A 12,057-nucleotide genomic window follows, 5' to 3' on the forward strand; every position below is an offset into this window, starting at 1 on the left:
ATCACATGTTCATTTCTATAGATGCAGGAAAAGCTTTTGATAAGGTCCAATATTCATTCATGATAAGAACCTTACAGAAAATTGGAATAGATGGTCTTTACCTCAATATGATAAAATCTAACTATGACAAACCATCAGCCAGCATCATACTAAATAGCCAAAAACTGAAGGCCTTTACCTTAAAATGAGGCACAAGACAAGGATGTCCCTTATCACTGCTCCTATTCAACATAGTACTGGAAATACTAGCCAGAGCAATTAGATAAGAGAGAGAAATAAAAGGGGTAAAGATAGGAAAAGAGGAAATTAAATTATCATTATTTGCAGATGACATGATATTCTATGTAGAAGACCCCCAAAACTCCATTGAAAGACTCCTAAATATAATAAATAAATTCAGCAATGTAGCTGGATACAAAGTCAACACTCAAAAAACAATAGCATTTCTATGCACTAACAACAAAATCACTGTGAGAAATAAAAGAGTCATACCCTTCACACTAGCATCCAAAAAGATGAAATACTTAGGAATTAATCTCATGAAAGAAGTAAAAGATCTATATAGGGAAAATTATAATACCCTGAAAAGCGAAATTGAAGAAAATCTCAGAAAATGGAAGGACATCCCTTGTTCATGGATAGGAAGACTAAATATTGTGCAAATGGCCATTCTCCCAAAACTGTTATACAGATTCAATGCAATCACAATGAAAATACCATCAACATACCTTATAGATTTAGAGAAATCACTCCTAAAATTCATCTGGAACCAGAAGAGACCTAGAATAGCAAAGGCAATTCTAAGCAGCAAAGGCAAGGCAGGAGGCATCACAATCCCTGACTTGAAATTATACTACAAAGCAACTGTAATAAAATCAACATGGAACTGGAATAAAAACAGATCTGAAGATCAATGGAATAGATTAGAAGATACAACCACAACTACAGACACATTCAACCACCTTATCTTTGATTCAGGGACCAAACATATTCACTGGAAGAACAACAGTCTCTTTAATAAATGGTGCTGGGATAACTGGCTCTCAATATGCCAAAAACTAAAACTAGACCCATGCCTATCACCCAAAATTCAAGACCCAATCCAAAAATGGGTATCTGAGATGAATACACAATTCTCAGATGAAGAAATACAAATGGCAAATAAATACATGAAAAAATGTTCATCATCCCTGGTCATTAGAGAAATGCAAATTAAAACAACGCTGAGACTCCATCTCACTCCAGAAAGAATGACCAGGATCAAGAAAACCACCAAAAACAAATGCTGGAGAGGCTGTGGGGACATATTGAATTTTGGGGGTCTGGTTTTTTAAAATTCTTTATATGTTTTAGAGAGAAGTCCTTTGTCTGAGGGACAGTTCACTAAGACTTTTTCCCAGTTTGTGGGTTTTCTTTTCACTATGCTGGAGAGTTTTAAGATGCAGAAACTTTTTCATAAGATGTGATCCTGGTTATTGATTCTGGGAAGTATTTCCCATGCAGTTTGATTCCTGTTCATGAATTCCCTACCTACTCTTTTGTCTTCAAGATTTTTACATAATGTCTTTACCTAATATGTCTCCTGCACTGTTGGTGGGAGTGTAGACTGGTGCAACCACTGTGGAGGACAGTCTGGAGATTCCTCAAAAATCTGGGATTGGAAGTCCCATTCAACCCAGCTGTTCCACTTCTAGGCATATTCCCAGAAGAACTGAAAGCATCATACCACAGTGATATATGTGCACCCATGTTTATAGCAGCACAATTTGTAATAGCCAGATCTTGGAAACAACCTAAGTGTCCATCAACTGAGGAATGGATAAAAAAGTTGTGGTATTTTTGTACGATGGAGATTTATTCAGCTATAAAGAATGATCACATTGAGATATTTATAAGTAAATGGACACAACTTGAAACCATACTCATAAGTGAAATAAATCAAACTCACATGTATAAATACCATATAGTCTCCCTAGAGGTAAGAAATAGTAAGAGTATGTAAGAGTTTATGGTAATCATGATTCCCCATTACATTGCTTTGAAGCCTTATAATGTTTGCATTCATTAATCGGGATGATTTTATCCTGGTTTGTTTGATTTTATTATCTGTGATAGTATAAACAGCTATTTTAAAGAAAAGAAGACATTGGAATAGCCAGAGCTGATTTACTATCATCTTACTCTGAAGTCCTACCATGCTTTTGTTCTTCTGTTTCCACTAGTTCTATCATATTGTATCTTATTGGATTTTATGTGTGATGGTATAAACATGGAAAATGAGATTATAAAGTAGCCATTGTTCGTTCTCTGTTATTTGGTTCTGAATGCCCAGTAATACTTTCATTCTCTTGCATGTTTTTATACTATTTTGTTATGTTTGATACTATTGTATGTGAAGTTATGCTCAACTATTTCAAAGAAAGAGATATTATGGTAGTTACTGTTAATTACAGGCTGTCTTGTTGTGAAATACTGTGTTGCTTACATTGTTCTGTTCTGATCTGCTTTGCTATGTCCTCTTCTGTCTTAATAAATAAAATAAAATAAAATAAAAATTTTTTAAAAATACAATTTTAAAAAAAAGAAGAAACTCTCATATTGGGGCCTGGGATTTAGCGCAGACCATAAGTGCTTGCCTCGCAAGCACAAGGTCGTGAGTTTGATCCCTGATACCAAAAAAAAAAACCCAAAAAACAAAAAAACTCTCATATTTTGGCTTCTCTGATCACCACAGTCAAAAAATAGCAGCAGAAAGTCCAGGAATGCTGGGGAAAAGGAAAGGGCCAGGAAAATCCACTGGGCGAGGGATACCTAGATGAATAAGTCCAAATAAAACAGTGAAGAGATTTATATTAAAAATGAAGAGAAGACAAATAAATAGAAACAAAATGAGGTTTATTTGAGGGAACCAAGCTAGCAAGTCATGATGTATATTATCACTAAGAGTCATTCATTTACATATAATGGATCCACTTAATAAACATAAATCCATAGTGTAAGTTAATATTTGTAAAGCACTTAGAAAAATCCCTGGTACCTAGTGAATACTATACAGCTGTTATTAAGCAAAAATAAATAAGGCTGAACAGTACGGTAATTGGGGCTGGGGATTTAGCTCAGCAGCATAAGCATCTGCCTTGCAAGCAGGCAGTCGTGAGTTCGATCCCCGGTAGCAATAAAAATGAAAAAGACAAAAAAAAAGTCCAGTAATTAATTTTATGTCAATTGCTAGGCTATGGTGCCCAGTTGTTTAGGGAAACACAAGACTAGAAATCGCTACAAAGGGTAATTTAGTTGTGCTTATCATTTATAATCAGATAACTCAGTAAAGCAGATTACTTTCCATACGTAGTGGGAGAGCCTAAGGCCTTCCGCTAGCTGAACGAGACCTGCCCGCCTTATGGAGGGTAATCTGCTTTTTGACTTAAAGTCAGCTGACCATAAATGTTTTTGAGATTTCTCAAAGAAAGAATTCTGCCTCAAAACTGCAGCACAGAAATTCCCCTTGAGTTTCCAGCCTGCTGGTTTGCCCTACAGATAATATACCTGCCAGGCCCACATCTGTTTGAGCCCTTCCATAGGAATCATGAGATCAAGAGCACTTATACTGGTTGTTTCTCAGGGAGAACCTCAGTACAAGCGGGAAGTTTAGCATATGCCTGCACTAGAAGCCACTGGAGTTTCTGTTTATTGAAAACCAGACTATGGGATGAGAAGTGAGACCAGATACCTGTCACTCCCATTCCTACCCTCTTCTCCGAGTCCAAGCATAATCTCTGCAGGACTTCACACATTCAGCCATCTCTTTCCCTTCCCGCTGATTTACAGCAGAAAATCAGATGCACTTACAGCTCTGTCTAAATGCCCTCCCAAAGCCTCATGAGGTCACAGGTGGGGCTTTTCGCAGGTGGGCAGCCTGGATAAAACATAAAGGATAGAAAGAGAGTGGTTGCTTGTTGCTTATGCCTTCTGCCTGCCATGGGCTGTTTTCCCCCTGCAATGCCCCTGCCATGTCACCCTGCATTGCTATCAGCCAACAACTGACTGAAACCTCTACAAACTGTGAGCCAAACAAAACTTTCCTCATTTAACTTTGGGTGTCAGGTATTCTCACCCCTCAGAAAGAAAAGTAGTGAAGACAGGGACCATGATGGCACAATTCATGCCACTTTCAGGAATAAATGCTTACAGGTACAGAGTCCTTTTGAGGGTGTTGAAGTATTCTGGAATAAGACAAGATGACAGTTGCACAACAGGGGAAGTGTACTAAGTTCCACTGAATTATTCATTTAAAATGACTTTATGTTATATAAATTCTACTTCAAAATGGACATGGTGGTACACGCCTATAATCCTAGCACTCAGGAGGCTGAGGCAGGAGGATCACTGTGATTTCAAGACCAGCCTGAGCTACACAGTGAGTTTAAGACCAGCCAGAACTAAATAGTGAGATCCTGTCTCAAAAAAAATCCATGTCAATAAATTATTTTAATAGAGAATTTTATGTTGTGTGAGCTTTATCTCAATAAAAACAAATCACAAACAAAGAAGAAAAGAGGAAACATCTTTACCTCCTTCCTGGGAATGAGGTGTGTGGGCAGCACACCCTCTGCTGTGTGGCTCCATACCTGCAAGCTTGTGTGGAGAAACATTTCTTCACAGACAGGACAAAGTTTAGTAGTAGCAAGTCCAGTCATCTAAGCTATTAATAATAAAAGAGCTAGTCTGGCTGCATCTTCGTTTCTCCACCTTAGTTTGTATCAAGCTGAAGGAACCCGGAGCTGACAGCTCCCACTAACTGAGGTTATCCTTACCCACTCAGCATGACCAAAGATAGGACATTTAGAAGACCTGGAATCATAGAATTTGCCATTCTGCAGCTGGATCTTGTCGGCCCTATACCACACTTTCTTATGGATACATAAGCTTAGAGAGGGATGCAGTCTGAAGCTTCTTGTGGGCTGATAGGCAGGCTGAGCAGGGTGGGTAACACAATCAAGTTAACCATATCGATTATTCTGGGATAAGATAAACATCCACGAGTACCAAATCATTCCATCAAGATGAAAACCAGCAATAAAGACGGAAGGTTTAAGCTAAAACGTGCCCCCAAAGTCTCACATGTTTGGAAGTGGCCCCGGTCAGAAGGCGCAGGGGAGCGAGAAGGGACCCGAAAGGGCACATTCTTGTCCCAGGCCCCCTCTTCTTTCTCTGCTTTCTGGCTGCAGTGAGGGGAGTGGCTTTCCTCTGCCAGATCCTCCCCCTGTGCTGTTTCTTCCCGGGACCTGGTGACCCATAGATCAAAACCACCAAAACTAAGAGGCAAGATAAACCTTTCCTCCTTCCTTTGTCCCTGGTTATCATTAGGAAAGTTGCTGAGACAAAAGGTGAGAAGCAAGATGTTGAATGGGCACCCATGCACACCCCGAGCCATGTCCTCTCTTTCCCTACCCCAACACTATACAATGGTTCACTCTTCAGAGGAAGCAATGTACCTCACAGGATTTACAAGATGAGTGAGGCACAGATCATCCATCTTTATGTGACAGAAGGATTGGCAGGTGAACTCCAGCCAACCAGTTTTGAAAGGGGACGATTCCATATCCCACTGTCTGGTTACCAGTTTTGTGAATTATTGTGTTCTGACGTAGGTCCCAATCTCCCAAACGAGTGTACGGCAAAGGTTAAATAAAAAGAAACATATTGTATGATTTTTAGGGCTCCAGGAGGGTCAAAACCCTTTAATTAAGCTCAAGACTTTGAGGGTTAAGACAAAAGATTCTCTGGATCAGTCCATTTATATTAGAACCAAGGACAAAGGACAGAGAAACTGGGCAAAGCTCAGGCAATGAGCAGGACCTTGGGAGTCACTTCAAGGATGCCTAAAGGAATGAATCAACTCAATTCAGTAGCACTGTCTTATCACGAAGATATGGTAGGAGCGGGACTGTAGGAGTAATTTCTGCAGCTGCAGTCTCTACCTTGTTAATTGGGGTTGGAGCCAAGTATCCTCAGCTGTGGCCTTATCTTGCCCTTTGAGGTGTCTCTGGTCTCACAGGCCACTACAGGCCTCAGCTAGGACCAGTGATTCATAAAGGTTCACTTACTATGAATTAGCTCCCATCGCCAGGCAAGGGGCCGAGGCCTAGGACAGACTCACAGATAAACATAGAAAGCCAATTAGTAAAATTTAAATCCTGCTCAGAGTCACTTCGTGGTGACTCCAACAGTGAATATGAGAGGACACTGTGATATCCACAAAGGTCTCCTGCATTTTCCTAATGTGGAAGGCCAAAATACATGTTCACCTTAATTCCTGGATCCCTATGAAAATGTTTCTGGTAAAAGAGACTCTCTAGATGTAATTAAGATTATACATTTTAAAATTGGGATATCATCCTGCATTACTTGGATGGGTCCCATCTAATCACATGAGCCCTTAGAAGTAGCAAATTTTCTCTGGCTACATGTGGTAGAAGTCTGATTGTCTTACTTACTTTCTCAATACTGTGACAAAATACCTAATACTCACAAGTTAAAGAAGGAAGGTTATTATGATTCGCAGTTTGTAGTGGTCAAACTATGAAGGTTTTAGCTATAGCCAGCTGGCTCCAAGGGAGGGTAGCATGGCACATGAACCTGGCTGAGGAAAATCAACTCACAGCAGTCAAGAATCACATTGACTTCCTTTTTTCTTTTTATTCTATCCAGGCTTCAAGACTAGTGGTTAGAGTCACCCACTCCCAGGGTCTTCCCTCTTCAGAAAATCCATTCAGCCACACCCAGGAGTATGCTAAACCAATCCAGTATCAGTCTGTCCATGATCCAGTCACTCCTGAAAGCCTCTATAAGTGCATGTGGCTTTGGGGGACATCTAGATACAAGCATAACACCAAAATCAGGAAACTTCAAAATGAAAGGAGTAAAGGAAGGTTGGAGCTGAGAGTGGCTCTCAGATCACAGCCAACAAGGAAACAGGCCCTACAGTTACTAGCAATTAAATTTTGCCAACATCCAAATGAACAACGAAACCCTTTCTCTCCTAGAGCCAACACCTTGATTATGCCCTGGGAGACCATACAGAGAGAACCAGCTACCCAAACTACTGACTCACAAATATCTGAAGTGAAATAAATGGATGTTGCATTAAACTGCTAAATTTGTGATAATTTGTTCCAGAAATAGAGAACTAACACATTTGACATCTGGACAAGGCAGTTTTCTAATGTGTTTAGGAGGCGAAGGGCCTGAACCCCAGAGCCCTGCTCATGCTCAGTATGCACTCCATCACTGAGCCGCACTTCCTCATCCAGGTCCTGTTTTCTGATTACTGACTTGGGAGACTCTACAGCCTGGGAGCACCCCCTGAAATCCACTTCAACCCTTCCAATGAAGGTCCTACATTAAATCCCCTTCTGCTTGATATCCCTGGACTGGTTTCTGCTGCCCTCACTGAATCCTGACTGCTGCATTTAATTCTATCTCCTCTGCATGTCCTTGAATCAAGGGACCTCCAGGTCCCCAGTGACAAACTCATAGTTGTCCAAAGAGGGGAAATGAAGAAATATGTCCCGTTATTTCTGATTCATTCCCAAGGGGCTTCAGAATATATGAGGGTAAATTTCTTTACCAGGTTTCTATCCCACAAGTTTTAAAATAAGCTTGGGGGTCTAGACATGTTAGATACAGAGAGGTCTCACCTAGGGAGATGCCAACCAACTATTTTTAAATTGTGGTACTTAAAATAGAAATGTGTATTTTTATAAACCTTTCAACATTTTACAAGGTTAAATTATCTTTAATACTCATTTTAAACTAACTATAACAAGCTCCAACAAGCTATTCTGCTGGTATCAAAAGGCCTTTTTCCAGTTTTGGTTTTCGTTGTTGTTATCACTAAAGCTGAATTCTGAATTGGTTATTGATTTTGTAGACAACAAAGAATCTTAGAGATGGAGGTTTGCTGGAGGCAAAGGACACAACCTAGCTATAGAAAAGTGCTGCAGGAAACTAGTCTAAAGCAAGGAAATCTATATCATACAAGACAGGAGAAAGAATATTCCTTGTACCAAGCTATGTTCAGTCCTTCCTTGAATGCCAAAAATAGCACGTCTGCAAACCCCTCTGTTACACAGTATAATAAAACAGGAACAAATCAAAGAAACTGCCATCTGTTGCTCATACCCAGCTTGCTGCAAGTCTTAGCCAGGATTTCAATCTTGCCAGCATAATAACAAGACACTAAATTGCCCGGGCAATGTGACCGTAGGCCAGGGCTGTATCACTCACATGAAATGTGGACTGGCTATTTTATTTGCTTCTTTATCATTTACCATGTTACACAGATGCAGAGGATAGGCCCTCCAGAAATTGAATTATGCAGATAAAATTGTTCATGTTTTAATTCATCATTAGTGATTCAGTCCTAATGATGAAAACATGATTGAAATATATTTACATTATTTAGAACAAGAACATTATCATATGAAGTGGTATGAAAGGTGTATTTATATAACTAGCAGTGAATTAAGTGACTCGAATTATTACCCACTGCACAGACAGCTTTTGTAAGTTCACACAGTAGATTGGTAGAAATTACGGAAGCAAAGAATCTGTATTCTTTCTATGTTCTCCTCAGTGTCTAGCACAGCTCTGCCCTCAGCAGTTGGCTCAGTGGATGCAGGACCCAGGAACTGACGTCCATAAGTAAGGAACCCAGTCAAGGCAGTTAAGGAAGAAAAAGAGGTCCATTGCTTTATTCTCCAGTCTATAAATAACTGCTTTAGAAGGCCCTGAGAATACTAGGCTGAGTAAAAAAAAAAATCCCTGACCTCGAGGAATTCAGATCAGTGCAGTGGGGATGAGCCTATGGCATGCGTGTTATTGTGTTTTTAAGATAAAAGAGGTTAATGCATGAGTTAGTTTTTTCTAAACTAAAGCTTCAGTGTTCAGATTTAATTGTACTCTTGGTACTTCATGATAAATAAGTGGGTTTGGGGTTGCAGTCTGGGCACTGACTTTAGGTTTGCCATCACTGGACTAGTAAGAAAGGAAAGAAAATAAAAAAGCAGTTACAGATAATGTGTTAAGCAGAACCACGGACTCGCGGAGAAAGCTAATGGTGTGAGAATTCTTATAACTGAGCATTTATACAGCAGTCACTGTATAAAAGTGTTTTCTACAGTATTGCAACTCAACTGTCAAGTGGGGAGCTCCTTGACACCTGGACTGAATGAGTCTATACTCCCACAAACCTATGACCAGTCCAAGTCCAGAGCCTTACCTGATCCTCAAGGCAGAAGATATAGGACCTCCAAATAATTCAAATAGTATTTGGAAAATACAACTCCCAGCCTACTAGATGTCTGACACACTGAGTTCATGTTTTCTAAAATCAAAGAATGAATTCTAAGAACAACATTAGGGCCAGGAATATAGTTCAGTGGCACAAGCACCTGCCTGGTAAGCATGAGGCTGTGAGTCGGATCCCTGACACCAAAAAAAAAAAAAAAGATTGAAAGAGTAGCAAGTATTTATTTAGAGAAATAAAACTTTAAAAAGGGATAGAAGGGGTTCCTGACTTGGTGGCCCAGGCACCTACTTCTCAAAAGTTTTATAGAGTAAAACCATGAGAGGAAGTAGGTATGAGCTGGACAAAACTATTATAACTAATAAGATCACAAGTATAGCCACTCAGGTAATATTTATCTAATGGGAAATCACAAGCGGGTGTGAGGGGGGACTAAACTATGGTCAACTAATAAGATTACAAGTACAGTTGCATAGATAATTGTAAGGGACACAGGGCGAAGCAGACAGCACTCCACAGGCTTTTGTGAAAGCAGTAAGGCAGGTCTGGGTGCAGGCAGGTAGACGGCAATAAGGCCATCTACAGGAAACAAAGAAAAGCAGGCCTTTTTATAGGGCTTGAAAGCAAGCAAGGGACACTAGGCGAGAAGATAAGAAGCACTTTGGTCAGAGTTCTCTGGTTCACTGGGTAGAGCCCTTCTCCAAGTGCTGCTTGGTTTCTTTACCTCCCGTAAATCTAAAATTACTGTAACCTAATAAGCATATCAAACGTCACACAATCACAATTGCTGCCACTTGCCTGTAAAGCCAACACTTGGAAGCCTGAGGCAGAACTGCCATCCTGGCCATCCTGGGCTACAAAGTGAGTTCAAGGGCAAGACTAGAGAAAGATCCTGCCTCAAAAACAAAAACAAACATACTCTGAGCAGAATTCTGTAGCTGTGGCTCAGTGGCAGAGCACTTGCCTAAAACACATGAGGCTCTGGGTTCAATTCCCAACGTTGCCAAAAGAAAAAACAACAAAAAACACCTCATTTTCCTCCACAAGCCACTTTCCCAGTTTTCTCATTTTCATTTTCCATTTGCTCAGATCAAAAACCCTGTTTGGTTTTTTTTCTTGCACTCTGTATTCAACCCATTCAGAAATCTTACTGGCTCTGCCTTCAAAACTATTCACAACCCAACTACTTCTTAACAGGCTATTATCTGGCCTAAACCACCATACTTTTTTGCCTGGGTTATTATTTAATGAGCGTAACTCATCTAATTTTTTCCTATTCTGACCTGTCTGCTCCCCTCACAGAGCAATTCAGACCATGCTATTCCTCAGCTCAAATCTCCACGGTTTTCCATCTCCTCAGAATAATCCAAATGCCCTCACAATGGTCTTCAAGGCTCTGTAATATCTGATTCCACATTGCCATCCTCTGACCTCATCTCCTACTCACAGGGGCTTTCTGGCTGTTTCTCAAACACTTCAGTCTGAAGACCTTTGCATTTGACAGTCCCTCTGTCTGCAACATTTTCTCCAGAGAATGACATAGAGCTCAATCCCATACTTTTAAGTCTGTATATATCCACTCTAGTAACAATTCTTCCTTTAATATCTCATTATTCTGCTTTTCTCCGTAGCACTTATCATCATGTGCCATATTACCTTTATGTATGCCTAGATCATTCTCACTCTGCATGCCAGAATGAACACGAGGGCAGAGACTGCCTGTCTCAGTCACTGCTGTATGCACCACACTTAGGACAACACCTGACATATACAAGGTACTCAAATATTTGGGGAATCATAAATCACATTCATCATTTAGTCAAAATTAAGGAAGCTAAGAGTTTGAAGGAATGATCACCAATTTCTATAGTAAAAAGAAGCCAATGTAAGGGTCAAAAAGAATCCACTGCATTTGTCAAAGAGGGAGCCATGGGGACAGAGGTCTTGAGGCCTGAGGGATGGACACTTAAGAGCTTTGAGGTGACAGGGACTGGGAAGGAGCCACTGACTGATAGAAACTGCGGCCTTTTCTCACTTCTGGAAATGGGTATTGATGGCAACTCCACAAAACTGTGATTAGGTCAGTCAGCTGGCTTACCATACTGTAACAAACATCTGAAATAAATATACAAAAAAGGTTTATTTTTGACTTAAAGTTTTGAAGACCCTACTGCTGCTGGGCTAACACATCATGGTGGGCAGGAGGTGGTGAAGCAAAACTGCTCATCTCATGGCTGAAATGGTGCAGGCTGGGGGAGAAGAAAAGCAGGGACTAGGTCCCCAAGCCTTCGCAAGCATGCCCCTGTGGCCAGAAGCCCTCCCCCGGGCTCCAACTGTTCAAAAGGTCTTCGATGCCTCCCAGCAGCACCACTGTGGAAAATAAGTAGGCAACAGGCATTAAGAATAAGTGCATTCTATGTAATTACTGTACAGTGCAAACATGGGCTAATAAAAATAAATGAGTGCATAAACTAAATAAATAAGTGCAATCTATAAAATTATTCAGAAACATTTATTTTTAGAATAAAAACATTTCAACTTTTGTGGGGGATACCCCTGATCAAACTCATGACCTCGTGCTTGCCAGACAGGCACTTATGCCGCTGAGCTAAATCCTTAGTCTGCTAATGTTTATTTTTTTTTTTTTTAAAAAGTGGCATTTCTTTTTAGCATGATTTTGGGGGTTTTTTTGTTTTTTTGACACATGGTCTCACTATGTAGTTCAGGCTGGTCTTGAATTCACTATC

The sequence above is a fragment of the Cavia porcellus genome, unplaced genomic scaffold (genome assembly GCF_034190915.1).
Source record: "Cavia porcellus strain 051 isolate PalLab524CR breed Dunkin Hartley unplaced genomic scaffold, mCavPor4.1 scaffold_10, whole genome shotgun sequence".
In the NCBI taxonomy this organism is placed as follows: domain Eukaryota; kingdom Metazoa; phylum Chordata; class Mammalia; order Rodentia; family Caviidae; genus Cavia; species Cavia porcellus.